Source organism: Chamaea fasciata, unplaced genomic scaffold, assembly GCF_029207755.1.
Source record: "Chamaea fasciata isolate MVZ Bird 193981 ecotype frontalis unplaced genomic scaffold, bChaFas1.0.hap1 SCAF_9, whole genome shotgun sequence".
Lineage (NCBI taxonomy): Eukaryota > Metazoa > Chordata > Aves > Passeriformes > Sylviidae > Chamaea > Chamaea fasciata.
In genome coordinates this window covers 20609952-20630118 of record NW_027094094.1, presented here as the reverse complement: position 1 = coordinate 20630118, position 20167 = coordinate 20609952, and the positions used below count along the sequence as shown (strand labels likewise).

The window sequence follows — 20167 nt, the reverse complement described above, 5'->3', positions numbered from 1 at the left end:
CTAGCTTGATTCCATCTGTCTTGAAGGAAAAGAAAGGAGATGCAGGAAGAAATGTGGGTTGGGAGGGTTCATGTAAAGTTATGGGAACAAGCTGGCTACTGCAGTGAAATCCATCCTGTGAATGTGAGGAGACTTCTTATCCCTCTTTTCTGCCTGTAAGGCTGGCTTCACTGAGGCTACAGAAATCAGTGTGGAATACAAGAAAAAAGTAGAAATGAGTTTTGACTAATACTGAGTAGTAGGTTTTTGAATCGAGCTTTGAGTTGGTAATGCTGGTGCAGAAGATTCTTTGTCCTATCACTGTCACCCAAGATCACCTTAAACAGAAAGTGTCACACAAAAATTCCTAGAAGTGTTGGTTAATTATTATTGGCTTTGGAAATGACAGATTCTAGGAAGCAGTACTTGAGAGCAGTGAGTGTGATACTTTTTCTCCTGTTACAGTTGCTCAGATATATTGTCTCTCTCCTGGGGAGCAAGTCATACAATGCATTTTTTTGGCTTGCCAAGCTTCTTGCACGAGGTCAGAATTGCCACTACACTGCTAGCACAGCACAGTCATGGTTTAAATGTACTAGCTGCAGAGGTTGTACATGACTACTGACTTTTTTGAGTGGTACAGTATTAAGTATTCCGCTTGAGGCCTTTTATTAAAGGGGCCTCATTGGCAGTGCCAAGCGCTGTAAAAATTCTCTGCCTATTTAATGCAGCTGATATTGGGCATAACTAATCACTGCTAGGGCTTACAGCCTTTGGTGTATAATGCATCTGCGAGCAGGTAGCTATAAGACTGGGCAGTGGAATCCCCTCTCTTTTCCTTCTTCAGTAAAAGCTCTTTTTTAATATAAAGGTTCAGTTGCTGCTATTTCTTGTATAGTGTGCTAAGCACAGCAGTATGTGGGCATCAAACTAATGCAAAGTGTTCTCCTGTCTAGTGTTTCATTGTTCTTTCTGCCTGAGGCTTTGCAACCTTGGTCTTTTTTAGTTAAAATCTTTAAACAATGGATTATCTGTTTTCTTGGGCTTTAGAGGATTTGAAATAGCAGTCACCCTTAGGCATTTGGCTCAAGATTACAGCAATAAATACATTCATCAGAGCCCCTTGGCCCTTCCAAGAGCCAGGCAGTCATAAGATTACCTCTACCATATTCGTCTGCTTCTAACTCCAGTGAAGTGTGTCACCCTGTTAAGAATTTGAGGTAAGCCCTGTTCTTCCCGAGCATTTGCACTCAGGTGGTTTTTAAGAAAAGCAGGGGGCTGTGTGTGGTGAGGCTGAGAGCTCCTGCAACAGGCAGACTTGATTCTTGCTGTGATGTTGGCTTTACAGCATTACCAGTTTGTATTTTCCAGGAGATCAGAAACCTTTTCAGAAAACCAGCTTTGCTTCTTTTCCCCCAAGGTCCAGCAGTCTGAAAATTTCATATGGCTCTAAAATTCTGACATTGGAATGTAATTTTAATCAATATTGACATTTCTGATCTTTGTATGCCAGCTGCTATTCTTCTGAATGGGTCTGGGACTGGAGGGCCCTGTGCCAGAGATTACAAACCAGTTGCCACCCAGTTGTGATATCTGACGTGGCAATTTCTGTAAGAGTGCTTCCTGATTGCACTGTTAAAAGAGTTAAGTGTAATGTTTTTCTTCTGTTACTATGAGATCTAAGGTAGTTTACAGATATTGGACATTCTACCCTGTTGCTTTGGAGAAAGATACCAGGTGTCAGAAGGAGACCCAGAAGTCAATTTCAGTAAAAAACTCCATTTTTTAAAGGAGTTTATTTGTGGGTGGAGTAGCTGTTTGTTGTGTGACTTTGCATGGGCAGTGCTTTGCACAGTGGGGCTTACCTCTTCTAAAGAGAAGCTTTATCTCAGGAAAGTTCATTGCATAGAGAGATCTGTGATGTCTGTATATCTGTGAAGATTCTGCTCTTAACAGCTTCTATTGATTTTCACCAAGTGTGATTTCCCAGCCTTCTGAGCTGTTGTTATCACACCACATCACGTTGCTCATCACGATTAAATAACATGTGCTGGTTGGCCACCAGCTTTATCAAAAGACTCTCCCAACACAGATATGTAAATTGGAAGAAGAGAAAATGAAATTCTCTTTGGATTTTGTACTTTGTTTCATTTTATTTCTTCTTTCCAGCAAGAAAACAATGATGAACATTTATTAAACTACTCTGTGTGTTTTCGAAGTATATAACTCACATTACCTTTGCCTTGGAAAACTTCCAGCTTACTTTTCAGCAAAAGGTAACAGTATTTAAAGTGTTTGTAAATAGAGCGAGTCAGCTTCGGCACTTCGTCATGTAAATTTTTATCAGAAGATGGTGGAACCATGGAGTCTTTTGGGGGGGCTGGTACATGCAATGTTTACAGCATTTCTTTGCTGTCATTTTAGTCTTTACCACCATTCCTTAATTCGCTTTCCAGAAAAAAAGTAATCTCTAAAAAAACTTTTTTTTAGTAGGTGGATGAGAATTGGTAACTTTACTGAGCAGTGTAGCAGGTTTGCCTTTGCTCTAGAGAATCTTGGTATGGAGGCTGGGGTCTTTTTTAATATAGATGGTGAATATCAACTATGACAAACATGAGTATCTGTTACTATGGTTTTGACTATCAAGAAGAATAGAAGGATATATATGAAATAGATGTAGTATGTGGTTACAAATATTGGCATTACACCTCGAATACTCTTTTGTGTTCTCGTGAGAATTAACTTAGATATGCAATGTCAAGGGGATAGCTATATCTTTAGCATTCTTAAGACTTTGTAGGGCTGGTTAGAAAAGCTGAAGATGCCAGAACCACTGGGCATGTGTGAGCCTGGGCCTGAGCCTGATGTCTCCCCTGGACTGCTGCTCCGTGCCTTTTGGATACAGTCAGCACTGGAGCTGTGCCAGAACTGAGAAGCTGTCCTGTAGCCTGGACTCTGCAGTTTCTGTATCGAGTGGTGAGGAGGGAGCTCCTGTACTGGGATATCCCAGAGCTGTGATCTAGAGCAGGCCAGCGTGCACACTGATGGTTAAAGGAGATGGAAGCTGAAGCTTTTGGGTTGTGGGAACGATGGTTGTTGAAAAATGATCGGTGAACCACAAAATACTGAGTTGGAATGGACCCACAAGGATCATTGCATCCAGCTCTAAAGTGAATGGCCTGTACAGAGATCACAACCTTGTTGTTATTAGCATCATTCTCCAAAAACTGAGCTAATCTCAGTCTGATTTGAGGATATTAATGGGGTTCATAGAAATGGCAGATGTGCTGAGGTGCTACTAGGTTTTTGGGTGTTAATGAAATGGAAAATACTGTGTCAGGACGGTTCTGCATCTGTCAGCTTGTGTTGCCAAAAGAGAAATGTTAGACAGTGAATCAACTGAAGACCAGCGAGGACGGGCAAGTGTGGCATGAGGAACATGAGAAGGGTAGATGGAAAAGATGGGTTTTGGAGGAGAAAGGAAGATGAAATTGCTAAGATACAGATAGCAGAAGTAGATACAAATCTTTGTAGCATCTTCCTGTGCCTTGGATGGAATCTAGGTCTCTGAATCTGAAGACCTGGCTGTCAGAGAATACCCTAAACCCTTTTGGCAATGCTGCTGCAGTGCTGTAGCTCTTCCACCCTGAGAACAACCGCCTATAGTTGCTGTAACTTACAGTTAGCTCAATATGCCCCTGTGGCTTATCAGATGATTGCTGAGCCCATGTGATACCAGTGGGAAGCTTGTGTAGTGGAGTTTGTCATTTAGGATTTTGCTTTAACGTGGGAACGGTAGACAGGAGGAGGGACACACATGGAGGCTTGTGTATGGATGTGCACTACCACATTCAGAAGGTGGTGAGGACAAACACTCATAAGATAGAACGTATCAGAATTAATTTTGTTTAAGCAACTTTGATATGTCCCTCTTAAATAAAACAGGTTCTAACTTGCATGAATCATAAAAATACAGTGGAAAAATTTAATTTTTCAAAATTTGTTCCTTTAATTCTACCATCTATATGTGCTTTATTGTAATTACTGTAAGAAAGAAAGCATGCTACAGATTGAGGGTTATATTCCATCTCCTGGTTGTAATTGACCATTTGGAACCCAACACTGTGGGTAAGCATTGCTTATGTATTACTTCTTGCTGGTGTTTAAGAGTGGTATGTGCAGTTTACAGCTTTGAAATACTCAGTCTTGGGAGCTGAGCTTGCTCAGACTTTTTTCTTTGTCTTTGGGGAATAATGAGTTGGGGAAAAAAAATTGTACCTTGAATTACTTCCTGTGTTTTGTCCTTTGGTCTTCTCTTCTGTGACAACAGCATTAGTGTTTTTGCCTAAATGGTAGTAAGGTTTTGCTAGCATATAGGGAGAAAAATAAAGTAAGAACTTTTAGGGAAAAAGGAAGTGGAGAGGTTGAGGGTGGGTGATTCTGTGAAGCACTTAATATAGAGCTATGAGTCAGCAATTTCCTTTGCAGTCATCTTGTCCAGATGGAGTATTTTCTTTTACCTTATCAAGCCACTGTCATTTTCTATCCCGTGTCTTTAGGAAAAAAAGCCGGCAAGAATGACATGCAGTGGCACAGGTGGTTTTTTTAGGCCATGAAACTCAGAGCCGGGTGACAGGCAAGAGTCCACTGTGGGAGAGCAGATCCCACAAATGGTAGGATAAGTGATGTTTGGATCCCTTTCCTAATCTGTCTCCATACCCTAACCGCCCAAATCACTGAGCATCTTGCATTTGTGTTGCTTGTGAAGAAGTGTGCAGCTCTAAAATATATTCTAACATAATAACTAACGTGCAAAGTCTTTAGACAAAACAAGTTTTTGTGAACAAATGAGAGGAAATCCTTTCAGACTAAAGACTGGATCAGTCATTCAGAGAGGTATGGCTCCCTTTTCAGCCCAGTGCCATGTCATCAGAAAGTTCACTAGGTACACTGTTTAAAGTTTCCTTTAGAGGGGAAGAGACTACCACTTTGTTACTGTTTTCTACATCAAGAATTCAGTGTTATTTTCCATGATCTCCCAGAGCAGAAAGTTGGGGCAGGAGATGGTCATGGACTTCACTGATGGATTTTAAAAAACAAACAGCAAGTCAGTCACCTTGTTCTACCTCTTCAGCAGCACTCAGAATGAAAAAGTTGCTGCCTGCATTTTTCTGTATTAAAGGACAAACTCACTGTGCAAGGTGTTGAGGATTGGAAGAGAAACTTAAGCAAAAGAGGGAAAATAAATGCAGAAGAGTACTTCTTAAAATGTTTTTAAAAGGAGGTCTTTATTTGTGATTGACCTTTTCATTTCGTACCCAATGTTGAATTCAGCTGTTTTGAAGTTCTAGGTAGCTTATCTGTGCTAGAAATAATTATTTGGGATCAAAAGAAAAATTACATTTGCTTAAGGACTTTTTGTGGAGTGCTCTTGACTTTTATTGCATCTGCATTGCATACATTGGCGGAAGGTGCCTGTGGTATCCTCTATCTACTACCCTGCTCCTTGACTCCTTAATTTGCAAGAACTTTTATTTATTTGTCAGTACTATTTCAAGGAAAGGTAAAAACGGGTGAATTCAGTAGAGCACAGATTACTCTAGAAATAGTTAAACTGAGTTTCCCATGATGGAAGGAGAGAAACAGGAGAGCAGTAGCTAATCTGCACGACAGATCTTTGTCCTTTCAGTGTTTGTGGGTAGATTATATATTTGTTTTTTCACAAGACTTGCTAAAATGATGGTTTCCCCAAGTCGGGGTCTCAGAATTGTGTCACAGATTCACTGGAAGCATGTGTGCAGTGAAGGGGGTAGCAGTAGGTGTAGTGTCTGTCTGTAGCATCAGAAAGGGAATAGAGTCAAGCATCTTCACTTACAGCCTGTGTTGACAAGCAGGAACTCAGTGAATATCTATCTTATTTAACTTCTTAGCATTAGATAAATATGCCAAAAATGCTGTTTCACTGACATTTTGTTATATGAACACTTTGAAGGTCTCTGGCTCATCCAGACCAAACATTCTTTGTCATAACCTCTCTCTCAAGTGCCAAGAGATTTTTTTTTATAACTTAAAAGCACAATGTCATCCATGCTTGGTTATTGCCAGCATCAAATGACTTGAAACCATTGTGTAAGCTTTTTCAGAATTCCAGAATTAGTGGTGATCTCATCATTAAACCTATCAGAGACATCCTTTAATATTTTAAAAACTGTTGAATCATCTGGAATTGTTCTTCTAATAAATGGAAAGATTATTTGACCCAAGTAAAACTCTGATGGCTACCATGAGGGAGATAATATTAGATCCCTTTAGCGGTACTTACATATCCATCCGTGTTTTCAAATTGTCAATATGAGAAAAGCTGCAATGAAGTAAGAGTACCTTTCAAGATGGATAGCAAGATATTTAATCTATTTCAGGGACACGATTAATTGCAAGAGATAAATTAATGGCTATGTGAGGCTTTTTAACGAGGGAGAGGGTCACACAGTTCCTGTCCAGGTTGTCAGATGTTGCAGAGGAAGCCAGTCAGCACACTGATGAGGCTTTTGCTGCTCTAAGTAGTTCTGGCCAGATCAGGACAGAAGATCCAGTTCACGACAGTGAAAATATAAGAAAATGCTTTACTCAGCTGTTCTAACAGTTTGTGGTGGACGAGGAGATGAAATTGGATGTATTGGAATCTCAAGTGCGTTGTTCATTGTATTTCTCTCCGTCAATTAGTCGAGTAATCTCAATATTTTTTATGTATTGTTTGGCTGTGTTTTGGATGTGCTACCTCAGATTTCTGTAAAACGGCATCACGAGGACACCAGCTGCTTCAAACTTGACATTCTGCAGGTAGGAATCATCTATAAAGGCAAGTTCAAAAGAGCAGCACTCCAGTGAATGGCTAATTCATACAGCTGTTCCAACCAGCAGGCAAGGCACGAATCTTTCTGGTATACCACAGCTGTGCTGACATACTCAGAAAGCTTTGTATTTATCATCATTGTTTGTGATAATGGGATTGCTGGTCCTGTTGTTCCTAGGCCTGGGTGTTGAGCTGTGAGGAAGGTGCTCTGAGCTCTGCCCTTCGAGCCTTACTGCATGGACACATGAAGGGTAATCCTGCTGTTGAGAAACACAGGCAGAGAATGTGCAGTGCATGCATCGTCAGTGTCTTTCGTACTGATTGCAGCATCTTTATGAATTACTGTGATTGCAGAGTCATTTCTATTTGTGAAATTGTTTCTCTGTAAAAAAGATTTTGTAAAAGGCATATTGACTTGGCAGATTTTTTGTTTGAAGTAGGGCTTAAAGATACCTTGCTGTCATCAGAAAGGGAAACAAACTGTCAATGATACTGGAAAGTAACAAATTCAGTTCTGACAAAAGGAAATACATTTCACTCAGTACACAAATTAGTGTGTGGAATGTACATCTACAGTACATCGTGTCAGCTATATAGACAAATCCCGCAAATGAAAACAAACTTTCTAAGGTCTTCTGGTCAGCTTCCTTGAGCTCAAGGTATCCATAAGTATAAACAATAATAAGAAGGACTGCTTTTTCTTATTCCTAATTTGCAAATTTGTCTTCAAGGCTTTCTTCTGCTAGTCTTTGAAATACCTGGAACTGGACAGTACAGATTGTAGGAACTGATGTGAATGAGTTTTAGGCAAAATTCAGAATGAGTTTCTTATGTCCTGTGTTTTTGAAGTGTTTTAAATAGCTATAATTCTTGTCAGATCACAAAAAATTACAAATATCCCATTTAAAACAGGGTGTTAAATTCAGATTATTTCACTGATGTGATAATATTTGGTAGAAATGTATTCTGCATTGCAGATAAACACTGAAAATAAATGCAGAGTTTTGACAGGATTGAGGAAAAATGTAATTCAAAGGGGAGGGGCAGTTTCCCTCCTTTTTTGTCATATGCTCAAGAACTATAACATAGAGTATACCTATAACTACAACAGAGAGTAGACCTAGTTGTTATTTGGATGGATCAGGCAATGGCACATCTTCAGCTTGTTCTCCCACCATGTTTAATTTAAACCAAGCCCAGTGTTAGTTCATTTTGGACAGAAGTCTCTACGCTGTTGTGTTTGTCTAAACCTTTGTCCTTGTTGAGAAACTGAGGAGAGGTTACAGGCCTGTGCCAGTGTTCAACCCTTGCTCCACAGGCGTGTGATTTGTAAGTGGGCAGTTTCTGTGCTGTCACAAACTCAGAAGTATTTCCAAAGCAGTTGCTACCTCTCCTAAATGATTAGGCTTCTCCTTAGGGTTTTTTGGGGGCAAAAAGGTAATATTCAGATCCTTATTGGTTTATTAGTCATAGTTTTTAAAAGAATTAATTTTCTTCATATATTTGGAAACTGCAGTTTATGTACAGGTGACATCTGTAATTGAAGGTCAAATTACTGATACTGTATATGGGAGTGGTTGGTTGCTATCCATTCAATCATCAAGTGCCAGTAAATTAATGACACCAGAGTACCATTGTTGCAGCGTGTTATCCCTTGGCCGTGTAAAACCAGGAAGACTTGTCAGCAATAGAAGGTCTGAAAAGAAGCTGTCTAAAACAATACAAGCATTAGAGTTTTGGGCATCTTTTTGCATTTGTGTGTCTGGCTTATGCTTTTTTCACCTATATGCCGGAGTTTCTTGGCTTGAGCTCTGTGGCCTTTTTTGTTGTGGTGTCAGATACTGGCCTCTCAGGCAGGCATGACTGATCTGATGTGCTATCAGTTTATAAATAGCCCTAGAAAATCAGGGCATACTCCCAGTTAGGGCTGAGCTCTGTGTGTTGGAATTGCAGTGGTGGACCCCAGGACTGGCATGGTAAGGGGTGCTGCTGCCAGGACCTGAGGTGGGCTGGGAGGGATTCATGGTCTCAGGCTTGGAATAGTAGGTAAGGGAATGAGAAAGCATAAAATGGGATGAGTGCATTTTAGCTGTTGTTTTCTGGTTTTTAGTTTTTCCTTACTTAAAAACTCACCCAGCATGTCTTGATTAGCTTAGATTCTTTGCTACCTCCTTGACTTGTATTATTTCAAAGTCCCAGTGGTTTGACATGTTAAAAGATTTTTGTATACAGACTGCTTGAAGTACATAGTGCAAACAGAGAAAAGAGAAGCCTTTTCATAGAGGGGTCCAAACAGAGTACATTTAGATGCCAAAGGCACCTTTGTATAACAGATGTTACTTAAGAATGACATTTTTTATTATAATCCACTGGAGAGAAGCTAATGCTATTGAAAAGTTACTATTTTGTATAGATATGTGATATTTTTATGTCTCTCCTCTTTTAGTATATGGTCTTTGTGCGCAGTGCTTTATTGCCATCTACGTCTTCTTGTCCCACTACTTTCCTTCGTATCCTGTTTTTCCTTCTCAATGCTGAAGTCAAAATATATACTGCTAAAACTAGAGATTCTCTTTTTTTGTACCTTGGAGAATAAATTTGTGGTTGGAATTGTTTTCATCCAAGCTGAAATTCTTTCTGCTTTCCTGCAATTTCTCGGATACTAGAGTTGAAAGGATATTGGCCATGTATTAGTGCATATGTGGAAGTGAAAGTCAAATGCTGATATTTTCTTTCCTTCTGTTTTTTAACACAGAAACTAAATATAGTGAATATTAAACAGATGGCTATGTTGTCGCATAATAAATATTTGAAGAAAATTAAATTATGTCCTGCCTGTTCGCTGATGACAGTTCCAGCCCCCATAGTAACAGCAGTAATAATAATAATAGGAGGATTTACAGTGTATTTATTTTTTAATTCTAAAAGTGAGCTACCTAGCAAGGTCATTTAAGGAGATATTTTTTAATGTGGGAAAGATAAGTGATGTACTTGAGGTCGTCCAACATGTCAGAGAGTCTCTTGAAAGAGCACGCAGGGTCCCCTTGACTGTTTCTATTTTAAACCGTGCTGACTTGCAAATACTTAGTCGAGTACTTCCTACAGAACTTTGGGCTTTGATGTGTTTTTTTCCTTAATTCCAACCTAATTGTTCATAAATGTTAAGTTGCCAAGAGGAGATCTTGAAACCAGACTTGCATTCCTGTCCAGTGCACTTGAGCAAAAAACCTCTGCACTGCAGATCCTCCTGAGAGTTTTGTTGTGAAGAGCCTGTGGTGGATGCCAGAGAGATGACGAAGACTTAGCTGAAATGAGGGGTTTTATTTATACAGCTGAGTTTCATCTTGTGATATTAATAGCATACAAGCATTTCTTTTGGAGAGAGGGGATGGATCCTGTATTTAGCAGAAGTCGGTGTGCTACTCTTTCTTCCATGAGCCAGAAAATCCCATTGCCTTTAACTGTTCACATGCATTACCCATCTCTACTGGGAGGAGTCTTCTGTAAATCATTCTGATGTTGCAAGCTTGAAAGCAGTGTAAGAGATACAGGATGAAGATAAGAACTGTAATATTTCACTTAAAGGTGAGAAGGCTGGACAGCAGATCAGGTTCGTGGCAGCAGCAAAGCTCATCTGGCCCGTGGTCTTCTTTTTCTCAGGATTCTGCAGATGTGCTAGAGAGCAGGTTGAGGAGTTTATGAATTGTCTCAATTACCCACTTCCAGCTAACTTCTGCTGATACTTTTCCATCCTCTGCAAGTAATTATATCACACAATAGCAGTGGAACTGGTACTTATTGCATGATAATTTGCATGATGGGAGTAGTTTGCTGTATTGCAGCAGAGCGTATAATCTGGAGGGTGAGTGGGATGGTTTTTGGATTTGGGGGCGGGTTTTTTCCAGTTGGTGGGGAAACAAGGCCTGGAATTCTTCACTGCCTGTGTAAAAAATTATCATCTGCCTCAGCTTAAAGATACATTAATAGTATCCTGATCTCTTACATGCATGGGTTGTCCTGTTGCCTGGATACAAACATAAAGTGATTAGAAAGATACCATTTAAATGAAGTGAACAAAATAGGTCATAAAGGTACCCAGTTATATGTTTTTTCCTATGTGCCCACCATGCATGTTGGTATTTGACTCTTTTGCTTGCTTGTTACAGATTGTGCTTTGCTGTAATGCTGCATTAGGCTTTTCACTAAGCTGGAAGTGTAACCTGTGTGGTATTTTCTGCCAGCTCTAGCTCTGTGATTTCTTCCCTGTTCTTTGAAATATACCCTTATCAGTTTTTCCCACATCAAGTCTGATGTATCCTTCTGTGGTCTGTTATCTTTGTGTGTCTGATCAAATGCTGTTGTGTCTCCAGAACTTTTTTTCAGTATGCAATTGTATTTTTAGTTTCTGCATACTGCATTACCCTTCTTGGTAAATATATGCACCCTGTCACATAAAAGAGTGTAAAAAAAGAAATAAAAAGCCCCTTGTTTTTTAACATCTCCCTCGGGTCTTGTGATGGATTTGTTAGGGCTCTTGGGAGATGTCCCTTTCTAACCTAGCTTCTGGTTTAGTTGTTCACTTTTCCATCATTTCCTGCAGCATATCCCATTTTCCTCATAAAAACATATACTCACTTGTGATGCCACTCTTAGCTGTTTCTGCATGCTTTTTTTCAAGTGTGGATGAAAATGTCTGTGGCTGGCTTGCTTTTTTTTTTTTTTTCAGTTACTTCTTTATTTCTTAAAGTCTGCACTCTAACTTAAGGTGTGATTTTTCTCTTTCCAGCTGTCCTAGTGTAGCACTCCATCATACTGTAGTTTTAAGAGTGAAGAAACAAAAGCAATTTTTTACTTCTCCTGATTTAGCAACCAGCTGCTGGAGGTGGACTGCAGTGATGGAGTTCCTGGTTTCCTTCAGTTGTGAAATGAGCTGTTCTCTTAAACCCTGCTTGTGTAGGTCTTTGGTATGAACTGGCATGAACTTAGGAGAAGGAGGAAGAATGAAAACAGTGACATTGGCTGCCTAAATGCAGGATGGTAAAGAAGGAAGAAAATATTTCCTGCTTTCTTTTGAAGAATTGTTGCATGTTGTTCGACCACCACTATCACTGCGAACGAGCGTTAGGCGCAGGCATCATACATGAGTGTTATTTGGTGATAAGGGAGAGGACAGGAGGATTGTTTTGTGGTCAGCGAGCTGTAACTGCAATCAGAAAATTTGATCTAGGCCTCTTGCTCTACTTTCCGTATGAACTTCGGTAGTTCATTGCTATCTCAGTTCTGTTCGTGTAGAATTCTGATAATACTTCTGTTCTTCTTGTGTACTGTATCCATTTCATTTGAAAAGGCATCTTTTCATTCATTTGTTAGGCATTCAGAAATCTGATTACATACACAGGTACTGTTAGAATCCTAGAATGGTTTTGTTTGGAAGAGACCTTATCTAGTTACTAGCTCTCCTGCCATGGCCAGGGACACCTTTCCACTAGCCCAGGTTGCTCAAAGCCAATCCAACCTGGCTTGAACACTTCTAGGATGGGGCTTCTGCAGCTTCTCTGGGTGACGTGTTACTGTGCCCCTCCACCCTCACAGTAAAGAATTTCTTCCAAAATGAAACCTGCCCTCTTTCAGTTTAGTCATTCCTCCAAGTCCTATTATTACATGCTCTTGTAAAAAGGGCAGCTGTGTGTTTGGGTAGATGCATAATATGCAACAATCCTAACCTTGGCTGAAGCCTTTTGGCGTGTGCTGTAATGTAAATAGGAGTGAGAATATAGTTCAAACAAATGATACGAAGTTTTCTCAACAATTTGGTCACAAAATACTGTTTCCTGCTTTTTACAGTAGGTGACATTTTAAGGTGTGGTCATAACTGCTGTGTGATGGCTTTCAGATGTCATATATCCATGCACAAATACATTAAAGAAAGATTGCTGCCTGTCATTTCACTACTTTGTTTCTTTGATTTCATTATCCTTTTATTTTAACAGTACTCTCCTTTCTGGCTTACTTTGAGGCATAGAATGCAGTGATGAGAAATAAAAAAGGAGAAGAAAATGCTGTATCCAGTCACAGAAGTGATATATGTAATATGGTGTTCTGTTCTTAGTACCGAAATCAGTTGTTTTGGAGGAAGTGATAGAATTTTTATTGTTTTTATTATGGAAAATTGATCAATGGAAGAAGCTGACCAAGAAGTTGCTCCAGTCTGAACTCAGATCATGTAGGACTGTTGTAGTCTTTCTCTTCTGTGTTCTGGAACAATGGACTCCTGCAGGTATTTTTGCACACCATATTTGAGGAAAGATGAGGGCCAACTGAAAGTAGCTCAGGAGGAAGTAATAGCAAAGAAAACATTACCTGCCAGGAGAGAATAGAACAATCAGGATTATTCAGGCTGGAGAAGTTACAATAACTTAAAAAATTTTAAGTGTGCTGCAAAGAGAAAAAAATAATCTCTTCTGTGCTCACCCAGCTCATAAGAGGGCATAAATTGTATAATTAGAATTCAGGAGAAGCTTTCCAGCAGTGCAGACAGTTAAGCAGTAGACTGGATTGCCTAGAAACCAGGCATACTCTGTCCTGGAGGATTCTAGCAGAGATAGCAGGCAAATGTGTTGGAAGTGCTTTAGGTGTCACTGATTCTAAGCCTGTTGTCTGTGATTTCAAGGGTACTGAAAATGTTTCTGTATAATTTCCCTTCAATTTTAGGTGTATTCTTTGTCCTGATAATTTTCATTGAATTTTCTTAAGGATTTTTCTTTCTGCTAAATATTGCTTCAGTAAAGCTGGATTTAAGTACATTAAAGGTGAAGGAAACATTTACAAAGTGTATGCTAGGGAATGCTTATATATATAATGTGGGGGTTTTTTTCCTAAACATCTTGTTTACTTTTTTTGCAGTGCTGATCACATGACGGTTTCCACTGACAGACAACATAAATTCTTACAGAGTAATGACAGGAAATTTATAGCTCACAATTAAAGACCTATCTGTCTGGTTTTTATTTCTTTCTCATTTTCTTTGTTGTTTTGGTCTCAGACTGCCCAAGAGTTCTCTCTGTTAGAATTTCTTTAAATAATACACATTATTCTGAGTATTCAACCCACCTCACTCAAAGTTGTGTCCAGATGAAATTTTATTTCAGTTTTTGCTTTGTTTTGCAATTATTTAGTAACAATCTGGAAAACAAAGTTCCAATAAACAGTGTGTTCTTGTATTCCTTTATTCCATCAAGTTTTTTTTCTAATCCTTGAAAGAATTCAGCTCCTTAACAGATCTTCCTTGTGTTCAATTCATCTTCTCCCCTCAACTATGCAGAAATCTTCAGCTTTCATTCACACGGTCTTAAGGATTCTCCTTATATGTTTTTCTGAGAAGCCTGGGTTTTTGCAGACTTCCCAGTTACAGGATTTCAGGCTCAATTTCTGACACTAAGGTGATGCTTACGAGTGGGAATTCAGTGCAGGACCCGATGGACATTTTCCATGCTGTAAGTTCTCACACAGTCCCACTCTTCTGTCCCTGCACAGTCTGTGCAGAGTGCCATTACAAGTATTTGTGCAGATGCACGATGCATTGGATCTAAAATAGAAAAATAACCTGGCTCACCACAGGTTATTTTTTATTTATTTCTTTGAGGCACGACAAAGGCAACGTGCAGCTGGTTAATGTGTGGGGACTGGACGAGAAGGGAGACAGCCGCTGCCTTCTAACAGCACTGCTGGTGTAACTGCGTATCACAACTGCCTTAAGAGACATCAGATTGTGTGGTTTCGTCTTTTGCATTAGATAATTGAGGCTGAGAGTAGGAAATTCTCAACAAGAAGTCACAGAAATGTAGACGTAGTACTGCTGAAAAATACTCTATTTAGGCACATGGAGTGCTTGTATTGTTGTGTCTTAGCAAAAAATGTATGTTTTTACACCTTTATTAGAGGCTGGGGTCCTTCTGAACTTGTAAGATGCCGAATGTTAGAAGTGAATCAACTATGAGGACAGTAACAGAGGAACTGGAGATAGTAGAACAAATCAGAGAATATTGATATAAAGTACTTCCCACCTGTGGGGAGGCACTGGGGAGAATTCAGTCAAAAAGGTTTGACCAGAAATGTGTTTGTGTGTGCTCCAGGGAAGGAGTGAAACTGGAAAAATACTAACATTTTCAAGCACCAGAAGCACTTGGAGTGAATTGCTGTGCAGCAGATAAATCAGTTTACAGATGTGTTCTGGTAGCAAAAGATAAATTAATATGGTTTTGAGTTACTGAAATTAAAGAGAAGTTCCTTCTTGAACAACTGGGAGAGTTAACTTGCAAGTTGTACAGGCCCGAGCTTCTTGTTTTCAGATAGATGTAAATGAACTGAAGAGATTGGAGGGACAAAATAGCAAAGGACAGACCAAGGGACCCACAAGCACACATGCCTTCTTGGGCTGTATGATAACCAGAAGTGTATCTGAGAGATGTGATAAGAGTCTACAAATATTTGAAACGTGCATACTTGAAAGATAGAAACTAATTAAATGAATAGAGTGAGAAGGGGCATAACGAGAAACAAGGGAATGAGGTTCTAAAATATATTAAAGTATGAGATAGTCTGCCCAAAGGAAAGATTGGAAGAACAAATATATAAAAACAAATATATAATACAGAAGACTGGTAGAAATATTCAGGAAAGAATCTAACATCAAAGAGTCAGTCTTCTAATGAAAATGGATTAAATAATTTGGAAATCTTTTACCCATTTAATTTATGTTTGCTTTTGAGGTATTAGGGCAAGTTGGCAGTCTCTCTTAACTCTTTAATATTGCCTCCCTAATGCTTCCTGCTGATTCAAATCTACATTACTGCATACCAATCTTAGATACTGCCTTTCTTCAGGAAAAACGTGTTTTAGAAAGGAACAGTTGGGCAAACAGTATGAAAAGGTACAAGGGGAGAAGAAAGGTGGTTAAGTTTCGGGAATGATTTTTCAAGAGTGGTGTCTTGCTACGTTCTGCTTAAAAGTTGTAGCTGCAGATAAGTGGGAGCAAACTAATACCAGGTATGGAGGTCTAGTTGCACTGGTTTGTTCCTCTTTGCATTAGTGGGGCAGGTTAAGGAACCTCCCAAACTGTGGATTACTGTTTGTTATTGTAACAGCCTGCACAGGATGGGATGGTATGAACAGGACTGAAACCTTTTTAATGTAGAGAAAGGCAGCAGAGGATTTTTTGTTAAAGAAATAAAATGCATCTTAAAATTCCATTCAAGAAGTCAGTTTGGCTGCATCTGAACAGACAGGGAACATCCTTAAGCTGCTCTGTTTGGCTGGTGCCGTAGGGTAAATAGTAAAACGTGTTCAGGTTCACTGCTCCCCTCAGTAACGTCTCTGGGTAGGTGCCAGGTGCCTGCCGGGCTCTGGTGTGGTGGAGATGGACAATGAGGAGTCATCACATGGAGCTGCTGCCTCAGATCCCGACTTGGGGGAGAAAGGACTTGCCTGTGCTTGTTATTTGCTGGGTGGTTCCTGTAGGCTGGAAGGCAGCCCTGGAATTAATTTGTGGAGATCATTTAAAGAATTTGGAAAGTGTACCAGTCTGGGGATGTCCCTTTGCAAAGCAAAAAACCCTAAATCTTCATTTTCAAACACGACTATAAGACAGCAATTTTTATTGTTCCATTTAATTTCTATATATGGTCTCTACATATCCTCGGCTCACTTGGTCAGAGCATGGTGCTCATAACACCAGGGCTGTGGGTTTGATCCTGTACAGGCCATTCACTTAAGAGCTGGACTTGAGCATCCTTGTGGATCTCTTCCAACTCAGAATATTCTGTGATTCTGCTATTATGCAGTCTACATGAGAATTTCAGTTGCTGTCTGAGCTCTGGTATTGGGGACTTCCTATGGTGGTATGTTTTCACTTTCTCATTACAAAGAAATGTATTTATGTGAAATTTAAAGCCAAGTTCTCTGGCAGTTATAGTCCAGGAGGTTAGAACTCTCTTGCCTGGTGGACTGTCAACTCTTAAAACAAACCAAGGAGTTCTTAGCATATTCTTTCTCTTCCTGCTTTTCCCTGTATATACTTGGGGATTGCTTTCAGTGATTGAGAAATACTGCACTTGATACGTTTTTAGGGACACACAATAGTGTGTGCACTGTGTTGTTGAATATTTTCTGTTTAGAACAAAGTGGTTGGTTGCACAGCCTGTGTGTAATGCTCTTCATATGTGTATGAAATAAAGTACTCTTTGATCTTTCTTTCCTGTGTATCTCTAATCTAGACCCATTCTGTTTTTTTTTTTTCCCCCAGCTGGAGGGTGTGCTTGTGAGCCAGGCATTGTTGACTTTGCTCTGTGTGTTGGCTTCTGAACAAAGGCACTGCTGAAAAGGTGAGTGCTTAACTTCCATCCTCTTTGATGCAGGTTTATGTTGAGAGGAACCGATAAATTCAGACTTGCCAAACCTGTCACCTTAAACTGTATCTCGGTTTTTAATGGGGAAACTCTAATCTACAAGCTCATAAAATTGTGAGCGTCAGCCATCAAAACACCGTGAGACTCTGGTTTAATATAAACTGTGTGGCATTCTGCAGCACTGGAGACCGAGAAACAGAAAGGTATGCGTGTTTCATCTCTTGAACAGATCTGAATTTAGAGCCAGAGAAATCTCTGAGACCCTGAAAGTAAGAGATAAAAATACAATACCCAGCCTGTAATCTACACAGGAAGGGATAGCTGAGGGGCATGTGTGACTACCTGGATCCTACATAGTTGTATAAATTTCTCATAAAATTTTATGTTTACCACATCAACTGTCTTCTGAAGGTAGCTGAGGTTACCTGAGCATTAACTGAATAGGCTTGTATCAAATCGACAAGACTGTTTATAAGATGGGGAATAAATTTAATGGCATTGCCCTGCTGTGAGTACTTATCAGGAGTTTTTCAAAACCTTCCCCTTGAGTCAATGAAATACTGAGTGTGCCAGGCATGTTAGAGTCCAGTGACTAAGGGGAGTGTCAAACTTAGTTTACAGGAAATAAACAAAACTTTGTTTATAGGAAGTCATTAGTACTCTAAAGAAGGGTAGATGCAAAATATGTGATATTCTAATGCCTATATTTGTCTGTTTTCCATGAGACTGCATTAACCATCAACCTGCTAAATGTCAGGGTGTATCTTTGAAACCATGAAAGGCAAGGCAAGATTCTCCCCCTCATTTTGTGTATAGATAAATCTGTCTGGTAAAGCAAGATCTTGTTCTGTGATTTTCTTGCTCTGTGATTTTAATAACTTATCCGACCAAGGACTCTTACAGTCTCCTAGCTGAAGGACACTAAAATCTGTAGTCTACTGCATACAGCTCCAGAAGCAGTTCTGTGTGTCAGAAATGTGTCCCTGGCTGACATTTGACACAAGAGTATGCATTGGATTTAAAATTCCATTTGGTTCGGCATGTTTCCTCTATCGGGAAGTGGTGACGTGCAATCATGAGGAATACAATATGAAGAAAGATTAGCAAGCAAGCAAGGAATAAGTTTAATTTAAGAGGTGGCCGGTAGATGTAAGGATCCATCCTGGAAGAAGTTACAGTTATGAAATTGTAATTTTATTAAGTAATCATAAAGAATAATTCTCTGTACCTGGGGGGGTTGTAGAGAATAATCGTTTCTAATAAGGTTGAGTTCAGCAATTACCATGGTGCTCTTGAGGCTAAGCATTTTTAGTCTTTCTACCATTAGTGGCTAAATCATGTGAGACTTAGTGATACAACTGAGCTCAATTGGAAATAGCATTTTGGGTTTTTTCTTCTAAAGCTTGCTGTTGTAGACAGGGCCCTAAAAGCAAGTAAATCTTATATGTTGAAAACTGTAAGGGCAGTTACTGATGGGCCATGTGTTTTTGTGCTTATCCTCTAGAAAACATGGATTTCTTAAAAAGAGGGAAAACTCCCCCCATCCCAAGCAAACTCCCTTAACTTTATTTCCCCATATGATGCTTTTATAAAATACATAGCCTAAGGAGTCTGCATGAAGTTGCTTCTTTCTTCCTGTCATTTCTCTCACCCTTCTAAATGAGTTACTCTTTGCCCTCTGCCATATTCGTGTAACTGGCTGAACTGTAGACATGCAGTGACTTTGTGCAGCTACAAAAGCAATATATAATACACAAGCCAGGTTTTTTAATCAGACAGCCCGACGAGACCAGAGATACAAACGTCACTGGATTTAGCGATGTAGTTTTTAGGTATCGAAAGAAGCTGGTTGCTCATCTCTGCTGTCTGGTGGTATCTGTTTCCTTGTGCTTTCATTCCTGATGCAGGAAGGCTTCAATATCTTTTTTGATACACATAGAATCTGTAGAGGGAATCTTTGGAGTCCTTAATTAACATACTGCATTTTCACTTCCTTTTCCGCACCAAGAGAACTGATGATTTGGAAGTGTTGTAAGTACGTGGGTTTACTGCAGGAAAAACTTTCTAAGATCCCTTTTGAGATCGTCATTCACACCAGAAATTCAGGTGCAGGACAAAGTTTTGGACCTCTGTGTTGGAAAAACCAGATTTGAACATGGAGTTCTGTTCTGTTGAAAGCTCTGGGCATGTCAGGCTGTGTTATCAGTTATCTGCCTGAAGCAGACCCTTCCTGCTGAGGGATCTTTTTCAAATAGACATCTCCCTCTCCAGTAAGCAGTAGTAAGTGTCCTTGTGATTCCTTTCAGATGTGCTGGCCATTGTGGAGACAAGTGTATGAGGGTGGATATGGCACTGAATTTGGTGCCTCTCCCAAGTTGGCAGGATTGTTCCCAGCTGTCAGTGACTCACAGTAGCCGAGTTGCTGTCTCAGAGTTCAAGTTAATGGAATCTGCAGTTGAGTTTCCCTTGATTTGTTTGGCAGAGATGAAATTTGCCATGAACTAGCAAGAGCAGGAGAGAGATTCCACAAAATAATAGCTTTGAATATGCGTTGGGTCTGAAAAATTGCTGAGGAGTGCTGTCCTTACTTCCTCAGCTCTTCCTTGGGAATAACTCCTTGCCAACAGTCATGCTTTCAGGTGTTTCCTCTTGTTTTGTCTAGCTTCTTACACTGTACTTGTTGCCAGCAATCTCCAGTTTCCAGAACTGCATTAAATATGTGATAAATGTGTGCCACATGACTGTCATCTTATTCTTTCTCTGAATGGATGGCAAACTTCATTTGGATTTAGAGATTCTGTTTTCTCAGCAGGGTAACTACTTTATTTATGCCAAAGAAAAAGGGCACAAATGTCATCAATGCCATTCCATTCATAGAAAGAATTTATTTACTGAGTGAAAATCTACATTTTATCCTTTTTTCTACTTGACA

General features: G+C 39.7%; 1 protein-coding gene across 6 annotated transcripts in view; it reads left to right on the top strand.

Annotated features, from left to right (window-relative positions):
* NDST2 (N-deacetylase and N-sulfotransferase 2) overlaps positions 1-20167 on the top strand; it is a 134696-nt gene that overhangs the window by 14223 nt on the left and 100306 nt on the right. For 4 of the 6 annotated variants that reach the window (XM_066191434.1, XM_066191433.1, XM_066191431.1 and 1 more), the window contains exon 2: positions 17133-17211. The exons of 1 other annotated variant lie outside the window; for it this stretch is intronic. The gene's annotated coding sequence lies outside the window, so the exon portion shown is untranslated. Of the gene's footprint in view, positions 1-14312; positions 14326-17132; positions 17212-20167 lie in introns of those variants that run through there. One more of the 6 variants, XM_066191435.1, reaches the window with a different exon arrangement.